The sequence below is a fragment of the Lolium rigidum genome, chromosome 4 (assembly GCF_022539505.1).
Source record: "Lolium rigidum isolate FL_2022 chromosome 4, APGP_CSIRO_Lrig_0.1, whole genome shotgun sequence".
Taxonomy (NCBI): Eukaryota; Viridiplantae; Streptophyta; class Magnoliopsida; order Poales; family Poaceae; genus Lolium; species Lolium rigidum.
Window position 1 is genome coordinate 146,097,581 of NC_061511.1, and position 12,292 is coordinate 146,109,872.

The 12,292-nt window shown below is 45.3% G+C and overlaps 1 long non-coding RNA gene across 5 annotated transcripts; it reads left to right on the top strand.

Moving 5' to 3' along the window:
- Positions 1-1,577: 1,577 nt before the first annotated feature.
- Positions 1,578-8,132, top strand: LOC124705911. 5 transcript variants are annotated; one of them, XR_007004198.1, is made up of 8 exons: positions 1,578-2,311; positions 2,401-2,486; positions 2,920-3,127; positions 3,259-3,357; positions 4,012-4,135; positions 6,165-6,291; positions 7,185-7,275; positions 7,899-8,132. It is a non-coding gene; the product is annotated as an uncharacterized LOC124705911 (long non-coding RNA). The 5 variants fall into 5 exon arrangements; XR_007004195.1 differs by having other exon boundaries at positions 1,580-2,311; positions 2,379-2,486; positions 4,062-4,135; XR_007004194.1 differs by having other exon boundaries at positions 1,581-2,311; positions 4,062-4,135.
- The last annotated feature ends 4,160 nt before the right edge of the window (positions 8,133-12,292 follow it).

Consider the following 12,292-nt stretch of genomic DNA (forward strand, 5'->3'; position numbering starts at 1 on the left):
CTCTATCTCTTGATATCATCTGCGCGTCGCCAGTGTCGAGCACGACACTGTCGATGGAGGTCATCCTAGAGGCCATGGCGCAGCTCATTCGACGCGCCTGACCTCGTAGATCATCCTGCAGGAGCAGCGCATCAAGGGGAGCCAGGAGGAGGAGGAATTTTGGCGTTCCCTTTCACTCGGGTTCGCCGGGAAAAGCTCGATCGCCGCCATCTCCGTCAACCATCGCCGGAGCCGACCACACCTTCAGCTTTAGGGTGAGTTTGCGCGTCTCCACAACCCTCTATTCCTTCTCGGCATCGCCTGTAGCTCTAGTTCGCATGTTGGCCGGAGCTCACCGCCGTAGCACCTCTCATCGGAGCTAGTTCCGATGATCCCCTGAGCAAACCAACACCACCAGAAGCTTCGCCTTGCTGTGTTCGTTCAGATGCACTTAACCGCGCATCTCGGGGAGGCCTAAATCAGCGGTGCCACCGTGCACTGGCCGTCGATGTTTAAACGCCGGTGAGGTCAAAGGCCTCAGTCAACTTTGACTGGGTCGTGCTTGCGTGGCAATCGATGTGTACCCAGGCCCCACTAGTCAGTCTCTGCGGGTTAGATCTGAATCGGTATGTTTAGCATTTTAGATTAAATTTTAAAACCAGTAAATAGCTGAAACTTTACAAAAATAGATAAAATTCATTTTAGCTCATAAAAATATAAATCATATATCAAAATTCTCACAAAAATAAACTCCATTCAAATAAAATAAAGTTAAATAGTGATTATGTGAATTAGTAAATATTTAAAAAATTAATAAAATTCTAAGACCCTCATTAATTCTGTTTCAAAGTAATTAGTGACCACACCTATATTGTCAATTATTAATTCAAGAGTTGTATCATAATTTACAAACCCTAATACTACTATAAGTAAGAACTTTGGTCCCATTATTTTATGTGATCATCCCACATTAGAATCAACTCTAAAGCCCTAGTTGTTTATCACATGTGATCATATGAGATTCACTTTACTTGTAGAAACTTAATATGCAACCAATGAATGCATGCTCTTGATCCACTAAAAGTAAACCAATTCACATAAGATCATCATTTCATGTCTTTATTTTTAATTAAGATCTATATGATCCACTAATATCTACTATATTATAGGGTAACCAACATCTTTTTTGTAAGAATTTTGAGACCTTTTGGGAATTAACTTGGAGCTGACACGTATGGTTTGATTTCATAATGTTTTTTTCGTGTGCAACTTGGATGCTCTCTAGAAATTTACAGGGTTATGTGCAGTACGGCAACGCTGCAATGTGCGTCCGCTGTGTGTGGGACTCGCTGTGTTCATACGGTGAACCATGGTGTTTTGCTGTTGTTTTGGTGGGCCTGAAATGTGTCGGGTCCCGCGCGCATGTGCGGTCAAAGCGGTGTCCACAGGCCACCGCTTAATGCTAAGCGGTCAGGTTCATATACAAACAGGAATAAATGAGCTAACCCATATTTTTTCCTCATCTCTCTTACCTGCTTTCTTCCTCCACGTGTGGACACCGCTTTGACCTCCTCCCAAACACCCTCGCGCCTGCCAAAGCACCTATCGACGCAACATACCCTCTCTCCCCCTAGGCGGTTAGCGGCACGGTGGAGGAACTCGGAGCAATCCTCTCCTTCCCCACACGGATGCGCAGAGGAGAATCTTAGGGCGCCCTCCCGAGACGTTCTACGGCGCCGGCAGCATCGCGCTCACCGTCGCGCGCCGGAGGCTGAGGGAGGAGTATTTTTCGGCCGCTTCCCTGCAGCTCGAGCGGCTGTGGCCACCCAGCAATTCTTCGCGTCGGTCACACCGCTCTTTCTTTCAGCCGGCCATTTCTCACGCGCCCATGCGCGTCCCGCTTCGCCGCCGGGCTACCGCGCGAGCTCTTCTCTGCGTGCTGGCTAGCCGGCCACTCCTACACATGGACTGGCCTGCGCTGTGGGGCTGACCATGGGGCGGGAGGTAGCAAGAAGGCAGTCATGGAGCCGCCGGAGGGGTCAGCGGCCTCCACTGCGGTGGAGGCGGCGGGGGAAGCTGCTGCTTCTTTATCTCTTACCCCTGCAGGGGAGGCAGGAAGCCTATTGCTTATGATTCATCGAAGGTAAGCGCGCTGAGGTCGCCGTGTCGAGGACGACCCGCCAGCTTCTTCTCGCCGGCGTCGCTCCTCCCATGTTGCTTTCTTCCGGGCTCCCCTCTAATCTGGCTGAGGGAGACGTGAAGAAAGTGGACTTTGCTGGACCATGTCGACGCGCAAGGCGGGGTGGACTCCCCTTCTCTCCAAATTTCCCAGGTTTCCTCCGCTGCCCCAAACCCTAAATTCGATTTGGGGATTCAGTGTCTCACCTCCCTTGATTTAGGCCTCTGATTTGAGCTCTACAGCGTGGTTTGTTTGCTTCTGTGGTTTGGGTTTCAACTAACCGTTTCCTGTTTGCCTGGGGTATTTCTGATGTCTCCCCCAACCTCAGGTATTCCCTCTCTTACTTCACAACGCCTATTATATCTGTGGTATTGAATTAGTGGTTCTAACAATTGTGGAGAAAGTGAGAGGATAACGATGGTGGTGTGGTGGGCTGGCATGTTGTTGAGATCGGGGTGCTCTAAATTTCCATCTGTAGAACACCATGTGTGCATAGGAAATGAATTTTAGACAATTGTTAGTGTTCGTCTCCTGCACAAGTTCAGACAATGATGTAGTAGATCCGTTTTACTATGTTTCTGTTTCAATCCAGCATCTGTATTTGTCTGGTAGATTGCATATTTTCTGGTTAGTTCTCAGATTCGGCTCATTGCTAGCAAGATTTGAGAGATGGGTCTGCCTTCTCAGATTGGAGAAATATGAGTTAACTGCTTTTAGCCATTACTCAATATTTTTCACTGAGCTAAATTATATCTATGCAGCGTGGCAAAAAAAATGATAGGAGAAGCACTTCAGATAATACTCAGGAGGTCTCTTTTTGGTGAATTATGCAAACTGCTGTTACAGTGAGTTTATGGAGAAGCCATCCAGCATTCTCCTGGTCCCCTTTCTCTTTCAACTCCCGTCTATGGAGAATCCACAAGAATAGCGTGTACCATCAATTTCTAAATCCCCAGAACCGAATCCAAGGTATTTGTTGGTTTAGTTTGCCTTTTACAATGTAGTTCGCAAAGGATTTAATAGAGTTCTGCATCTGCTGCTGCAGTTCTCTAATTTTTTTTACTGAAACCATGCCTACCGTGTCGTTGCAATTTTTGCAGGTTGTTCTCTCCAGATCGATGTGGTGCTAGGTTATTTGGCCAACATCTGGCTCTTGTGTTCGTACACCGATGGACAAGGAGCGCAAAGCGACTCAAAAGGTCCGCCTCACAATATATAACTTAGTTTAAGAACAGTGCATCTTAGTCTTTGGTGTGTAGGTTAATATGCTCACTCATGGACACAATTAGTTGTTGTAGTTTGAATTTTTGATAATAGAGTATTCCTGCCATGTTGTACACACACGTTTAGGATTCAACGAGTTGTGGCATGTTTTATCCTATGAACATCCAGAGGTTTAGATGTCCTTTGTCCTATATAACAACTGACTTCACTTGGAATGAAAGCTGCAGAGAACAGATATAGACAGATAAATCAGTTTACTTCGAAATAAGAACGCATGTTAACTTTTGAACGATTCAGAGAACTAACTTAGGTATCTTTGACTCTCCCAGATTTTTATTCTGTAAAAAGTGTCACTTTGCCTGCTTACATCCTTACCATTGTTTTGTGTTTCCTATTTTAATTATACACTGAACTGAGAAAAATACACAAGAAAATGTAGATACTTTGCATCTTAATGTTCTACCCTTTTCAGTATATGTGATGCCATATGTTCCTTGCTCAGATCACAAAACTGCCAATTTCAGTATATTCGAATTTTTATTTCGTCTTCTTACAAAATACAATGGCCATCATCGTTAGAATATTAAATAGAAGGTCCAAAGACCGTAAGCTTTACAGAGAATACATAGGTACTTCAAGAAGTGATGGTCTATCTCTTATACATTTGTCTTCTAATCAGTATTGGGGATACCATGATGATCCAAAGGAAACTCCCAACATGCGCTACAAAATCATTGACTTATATTATTGATGGTAAGCATTATTTACTAATGTTTGGAAAGCAAAATTATCAGGAAGATGAATTAGTTGAACTATCACCAAGTAGTGTTTTGTGATTCTTGAAAGGCCAACTGGTCTTTTCTCTCAGACTACAAAATAATTCCTCTTGGATTGGTGTTAATGTTAAGTGTATTTCAAATTGGTCCAATTATTTACGGTTGCAACAGAAAAGGAGGTACAATAAATATTTTCTCCATTCTTAATGTCCAATACATTATAATATTGACACTCGTGGAACTTCTCATTTTCTTCAACCATTCTTATTTGACATACGACTGACATTTTTATCATGAGACAAGTTAAAATTTGTCTGGGCTAGAAAGAAAGCAGTATATACAGATCTGACTTCAGTTCACATGAAAGATACGTATTTCCATGTATAATTTCTCTTGGGTCCATTCGAATAAGTACTTAGAACGTGTGCTCTTTAATCTTGCTCCCACTATTTGAGCTTGGTATGGCACAAATAGGTAGAATTTGGGGGTAAACTTCAACAAACATTGGAAATTAGAAGTTAATATATTTTGCCTTTTCTGCAAAGTCTTGATAAATGACATAATTGGTTTCTGCAATGTTGATGATCTAAACGAGCGTATGTAGATAGGAGAAAAAGTTGTTTTATAGCAGTATTATTATACCCTTGCTGAATATACCTGTATATTCTCATCAGTTTACTTCAAGCACAAAGTTAGGAGAAATTTGATTTTGTAGCCTGACAAGTAATTAATGAAGTTGTTGCTTAATGATATTTTAATAAAAAAATTAGGAACATAGAGGCACAGTGCTAAACAAGTGTTCTGAATGATATATATTTTCAGAAATTTACTTCAAGAATACAGTTAGGATGAATTTTATTATCTAGCCTGACAAGCGATAAATGAAACTGCCGCTTAATAACATCTTGCTCAAATATCTTGGGGTAAGATTTCTGAATGATATGTGAAACCTGTCTTTTGCTGTTTATAGTGGCGGCATTTGAAAGATCAATAAAATTACACCATTTATAGATTTTCTATTTCCATTTATGCTAGCTGATTGTTGTATCAGTATCGGTGGGTCTATTCACATGGATATGCTAGCTCTTCTCCATGTTTCTTTCCCAGTGTGTTGTTGTCAACTTGATCTTAACAGTGCACATCTCAAACTCACAAGTATGGAACTGTGTGTGTGTGTGTGTGTGTGTGTTTTACTCTCAGCTAGATATACAAATTGTAGCTCAAGTTTTTAGCAGACCTCCATTCAGCTTTTCAACAATTAATTTTCCACGATAGTTCGGAATTATAGGTGAGAATGCTGCACTTGAGGTCAGAGCATAAAGTATTTTTTACCTAGCAATACCATTTGTAGAAAGTAGCAAAAAAATTCAAACAAATGTAACTTTAGTAATACTTTCCATTAAATATGGCTAGATTAGTTGTTAAATATTTCTCATGTAACATATGTGTATGACATGTCGGGAATACATTACTAGATACTAAAATTTCAGTGAACCAGAATGTTTAACCATTATTTTACTAATTTATCCTTAGCTAACAAATAGACATCACATCTCTATGGAATTTGAATGTTTGATGAGAGTTCTGCCACCACCACTTTGTCTTGAGGACATTTACTATTTTTATTTTGATAGGACATGTCACTTTCTGCTACATATGTATTTGTAATTCAATTTTTGTAGACCCAGATGCTTTATCGCCCCCCCCCCTGGAGTGGTGGCCGTCACCGAGGCGCTCTAGCTGCCCTCGCTCTGCCTTTCCCACTTCCACCAAGGAATCACCGATTTTTCTTTAATCTTTATAACTCTGAGGATCGTTGAATTGCCACAACAGGTCCTCTCTCACTCCATTTGTTCTCCCTTTCTTTTCGACCTGCTGTTTGAATCTTTCCCTTGCCGTTGCTCTGTTTTGATTGGTACCATAGTGAGCACACCATTGAAAATTACTCTTGACGTTCCTGTCTGGTTTGTCTCCCCTGTGCTTATGTATTCATGTGCTAATTTCAGATATGTGTGCGTCCAAGGCATCAGTGGAACATATCTTGGGCATGTGGCGTGGCGCGCATCGAGTACAGAGATCAAGGAAGGCGCAAAAAACATATAGCAGTTGGATTTCATCTTTGTCGATCGCGAGGTACCCTGCTTAGCACTCACCCTACTACCGATATCTTAATTATTTCACTTATTCTCTCACAGCAATGAGTACCTATACATGTTATTTAATAATTGTTTTTCCCATGACAATCCCTATCGGGGCAAATAAGTCTCTATTTCTTTGTAAGCTCATTATAATCCATTTTCGTAGATGACAACTTCTGTTTCATGTTTAGTCATGTTACTTGCACCGGTACCTAATCATGTTCTCAAACAACATTGGCCAACCTAGCACTTATTTGTTCCTTGTTATGAAAAAGTAGAACGCCTATGCGAATAGGTGCTTAGCTCCTCGCTGAAGTACAATACTCAAGTCAAACAAGCAACTTTATACAAACAAATCACCAGCTGGAAAGAAATTTCACTATAAAGTTAGCACGCTACACTCTTACATATATATGCTTTACCATTTTCATAAAATCTGACAAATTCTATTGAATATGTGTACTGAATATGCTTGCAATAGACGAAACTGGTGCGCTAACTAATGAAACTGGAAATATCATATACAAAGAGCTACTGGGGCATCTGTAAGAGTATGCACTTGAGATCACATCATGGTTGCAGGTACATTTATGACCTTAGACATAGCTTCAGGTATATATGTGCTGTACATTCAGACAATTAAAATGTTTCCTCTTCCTTTATTTACAATGTTCATTTCACGTGGAAGAAATTGGGCAGCTTACATCTATCGCTGCACGTTTTGGGCAAACCACGTTGTGTATCATGCAATCAGTTATTTTGTCTGCCACTTCTGCAGCATGGCACATCTATAGTTATTTGTTAGTTCAAGTTTAGAATATGCTTCAGGTAAATAGAAAGATTTTTGGTTGAGCACAAGATATTGATTCTGAACTTCTATCCTTGCAGCAAACACCAAAATCTCACCTCCAGCAACAGGTCAAGCTGACCTGAAACTCTGAAAGAGAGAAGGAAAGCAGTATTCCATCGAAAATACCATGTAAAGTGTTATCCATCTACCTATCGATGTAGAAAGTATAAACACGATCAGTGTGTCGTAGTATAAAGCGAAAAACCAAATCTGAACTGGGGTGTAGATGCTCCTGGTTTAATAAAAAAATCAAAACAAATAGTAAAATAATTTTAAAAAATCTAATATTTTTGGACAATGAACATGAACAAGTGTTCTAACTGCACACCAAAAATTTCCGAGAAAAGACATCTATAGTGGTTTGTGCAAAAAAGCTAAAATACGGTGCTGTTTACAACGTCTAGATTTGTTTCTTACATCACTTCAATTTGTCTTTTTTGCACAGATCACTACGTAAGTCTTTTTCTGGAGATTTTTGGTGTAAAGTTAGAACAAGTGTTCATGTTCATTTTCCAAAAAAATCAGATTTTTTAAATTTTTTTTGCTATTTGTTTCGAATTTTTTATTAAATCAAGAGCATCTACACCTGGGTTCAGAAATGCCTTGTCCAGTATAAAGAACTTATGTAATGCCAAGAAAATTATTATCCACCTACCTCCTGCTGTAAAAAGCTAGCACACTACCAGTGAAACCCTGACATCTTGGTTGTAAGCTGTAACTGATTTTGTCAGTCATTTTCTCCTATGCTACAGGCTGAATGTCTACTGGAAGAGGAATTATGGCTGCTTACACAGTTTGATGGAATGCCTTTTGGAGACAAAGGAAGAGGAGCCTACAGAGTGGGAGAAAAGATACCAAGGAAATCATCAAAATGAAGAGCCGACACACAAACAATGTATTCAATTCAGCCATTTTTTGAGAAATATACGTACATGTTTCCTGCAATGCAACTCACTATGTATTTAGTTCGGCCCTTCTTTTTGAGATGGAACACAGTTATTCCAATCAGCTTTGCTCGGCAAGATCGCCAGGCATGGCCCTGGTTACATCCACTGGATAGTTATCACGCCACACATTGTGGTAACCCAACGGCTCAGCCCGCACCCATTGCCACCAGAATATGGGTGGCTTATTACGTTGACGATTTTCATAGATAATGCTATAAACTTAATACAATCATATATGGAGATGAACTTTTAGTTATATATAAAAGAATCCCAGGGGCGCTGCATCATAATCAGTAGAGGTGACCGCTTTCTTCAGTACGTGCAGTACTGTTCCGCTATTGCAATGGAATGGAGTAGAGCTTGAGCATCTGTCGCAATCGCACCTCCTGCATTCGTCATCAGCTCCAGCGAAAATTGATTTCCTGTCACCATCCAATTATTCTTCACGTGGTGGATAAATTAAATTCAAAACACCAAAATAACGATATTATTTGACTCTTTGATTTAACAATCCATGTCAACATAACATATTTCAATACCCAAGAACAAAAAATTGTGATACAAACATATACAGCCACGTGTGTCGGTGTGTGGCATGCCGCGCGCCACGAACTAGACCGCCAATAAGCCAATGACCGATTGGCTACTTGGACCAAAACCCATCCGCACTTCCTTTAATGGCGCAACAAGCTCCTCTGCGAAGAAACCAAAACCCCTACCCACACTTCTCAAGTTAGAGCAAGGAAAATGTTTCAGTAACGCCAAGCAGTAGATTAGGGTAGAGACCTCTCCGCCTCCCTAATGCAGTCCATCCCCTCATTTTTTGTGATTCCATCGTTTAGTGTGATTTACATTTCATCTATGTTGTGTTCACATCTTTCGAGTGTATTTCGGATTTGTATAGTAAGGAATTGCATGCAAGAAACTAAAGCTATTGGCCGATGATGTATCCATTATTAATATTCTATTATAATTAAGATTTAATAAATCAAGGCCCACACAACAGTGACTACCATATTTATGCACAATAGAAGTCCAAAAATAATTTACTACTACTGAAACTTCTACTAGGTATACCAACATAGAGGTTTTAGTTGATCCAAATTATTATATGTATTACAATCTAAATGGTGTATCACTTCTCACAAAAAAAATCAAATCATGCATCCATGTTATTTCACCTGCTTTTCCACCATACGGGCGCGGCGTGCCGCCGCGCCAATCGTTGCTAGTGCCACTTAGGAGCAAACCCTAGCTGGCTATCCTCATTTAAACACCATTGATCACCATTCCTATATCGCTGGTTGGGGCGAGGACCTGCTCGTAATTATCATATTTCTTCAACGCTCCAATGAAAACCCTCCTCTCCCATGTGGAAACTGCCACGTGTCGCCTCCACATTGAATTGTATGAGTTGTACACGTCCAGGACAAGTTCTTGTATGAGTGGAATACATTTTGCAAGATTTTGTATGAAATGGCACATAGAGTGCAAGTTCTTGTACTTGTGGTGCAATAAGGGCATCTCCAACGGGGCGACCCATCCCGCGCCCGCGCGTCCGGATGGGTCGAAACGGACAAAACCGCGGCCCAACGCGGGGACGCACCGCAAAAGCGGACGGCCGCGGCGTCCGGAACGACGCAAACCCGGCCCAAATCTGGGCTAGGTTTGCGTGGCCGCGGATGGCACGCGCCGTCCGCTCGCGTCCGCGTGCTGGTCGCCTCGTCTCCCTTGGGCCCACCTGTCGGTGACCGGGGAGTCTATTAAATGGGGATTGGAGGGATCCGGCCCTCCACTCCGGTCCCCACTCCACTCCCCGAGCAAAAACCGCCGCCATGGCCCCGAGCGACGGTTCGCTCCCGGAGCGAACGACGACGAGGCCAGCAGCGGTCGGCGTCGGCCGCCGGCGGCTGCGACGAGCGGCCTCCACATCGGAGAGGCCGCTCGCCGCGGCGCGGCATTGCCGCAACCGCCGCCGCTGCCGCTCGAGCCCAAGCCCGAGTCCTCGGAGGAGGACCCGGACCTGCTCGCCGCCCTCATCGTCTCGGCGGCGGAGGAGGAGGCGAAATGGCCGCAACTCCATGCGGCCATTCGCACCTCCGAAATGGAGGAGGCGGCGCGGCGGGGAGGTGGAGGACGCGGAGGACCGGGCGCTCTACGACCGAGGCCTCCGGGCGCGACGGGAGGAGGAGGAGGGGAGACGGCGCGGCGGGAGGAGGCCGGGCGCCGCGCCGCCGAGCAGCAGCGCCGCCAAGAGGAGAGGTGCCGCCGCTGGAGGACTCGGCGGCAGGAGGCCGGGCGGCGCCGCTGGCAGGAGAGGCGGCAGCGACTCCAGGCGGCGCGGGTGGCTCCGGACCCCCACTCGCCGTGGGAGGAGGCCCTGTGGTCTCCACGGCCGGAGTCCCCGGCGCGGTCGAGCCACAACGGTGCCTCGCCGCCCGGGGACCTCGACGACGTCGCCGACGACGCCCACGGGGGCTAGGCGGCGCACCGCGGCCACCGCGCCGCCGACCAAACCCTAGAGGGTTTTTAATTTTATGTTTATATTTTAGTTTAAATTTAAAAGCCCATATAGGGGCTTCTTTTGTTAGTTTTATTTGCCCAAAATAGGGCTATGTACTAAATTTGCCCAAAATAGGGCATATGTTTAATCAAATATCGTTTAAATTTGCCCTTTTAAATTTGTTTTCGTGTTTCTCCAATTTGCGATGCGTCCGCGCGTTGGGCGCAGCGCGCGACCCAAACGGACACGCGGACGCGGGCCGCTGTCCGCGTGTCCGGGCGGCGACCCAAACGGCCCAAAACGGACGGCCCAGCGCGTCCGTTTGGGTCGCGCGGTTGGAGATGCCCTAACCTCTATATCGCTGCTACATCTCATAACTCTAGAGTCTTCTCTCTTTCTCTACTACTGAATACTGATGCTGATGCTTTGTAAGCTGTACAAGCTGCAGATGCTTGTTCTCTCTTTATATATGCTGCACCAAGTACAAACTCCTCAACGATTCTCTTATATTTTGTATGTAAATATAATTTTTCTTTTGCATAGACACATATTTATACGTATGGATTTGTTCTGTAAGTCACTCAAAAAAACATACTGTACAATCACAATTAGGGCTATCGAAAAATCCGAGCTCGTCAAACAATGCGAGTTTGACTTGCTAAAAGCTCGGCTCGTATTCCGCTAGAGGAGTTAAGGCCATCTCCTACGGGTCGACCCATTCCACATCCGCATCTGGACAGATCGTGTAGGACAAAAACGCGGTCCAACGCAGGCGACACATCCTAAAAGCAGATGGTCGCAGTGTCCGGGACGATCCAAAGCTGACCCAAATCTGGGCCAGGTTTACGTGACCGTGGATGGCATGCGGCGTCCTCCCGCGTCCGCCTCGCATCCTAGGACCCACCAGTCAGCGGGCAAGTATCATATTTAATGTTGACCGGGAGGGGGACTGTTCTTATCCACTCAAGTCCCTACTCCCCTCTGCACGCACGCGCGCTCGAGCTTCCACCACCATTGGTTCAAAGCGCGAGTCCGCATCCGGATGGGTCGTGTCGGACAAAAACGCGATCCAACGCAGGCGACGCATCCTAAAAGCAGATGGTCGCAGCGTCCGGGACGATCCAAAACTGGCTCAAATCTGGGTCAGGTTTACGTGACCGCGGATGGCATGCGGCGTCCTCCCGCGTCCGCCTCACATCCTAGGACCCACCTGTCAGCGGGCAAGCATCATATTTAATGTTGACTGGGAGGGGGACTGTCCTTATCCACTCAAGTCCCTACTCCCCTCTGCACGCACGCGCGCTCGAGCTTCCACCACCATTGCCTCAAAGCGCGAGTTCGCTCCGAGCGCCAACGACCAAGAGGTCGGCAGCATCCGGCAGATCGCGCCGGCGCCATTCATTATGGCGCCCCTGGCGCCTACGTCACCGTGGCGGTGGCGCAGATCTTCTGGGAGGCCGGCGCCCCCATGCCGTGGGGTGACGTCCACCTCCCCACGGGTGTAACCTGAGCCCAGATCTGGTTCCAGTGCCGCTGATCGCGGGCACCGGCCGCGCTCGCCTGGAGGAGATCCAGCGGCACCGCGCGTAGGTCCGGCGGACCTCCGGGAGGACCCCGCCTAAGACGAGAAGAGTCCTTACTGGGACCTTTGGTTCGAGGTGGAGCACGACCCGTGCCGGTGCACGTTCTTCGCGTC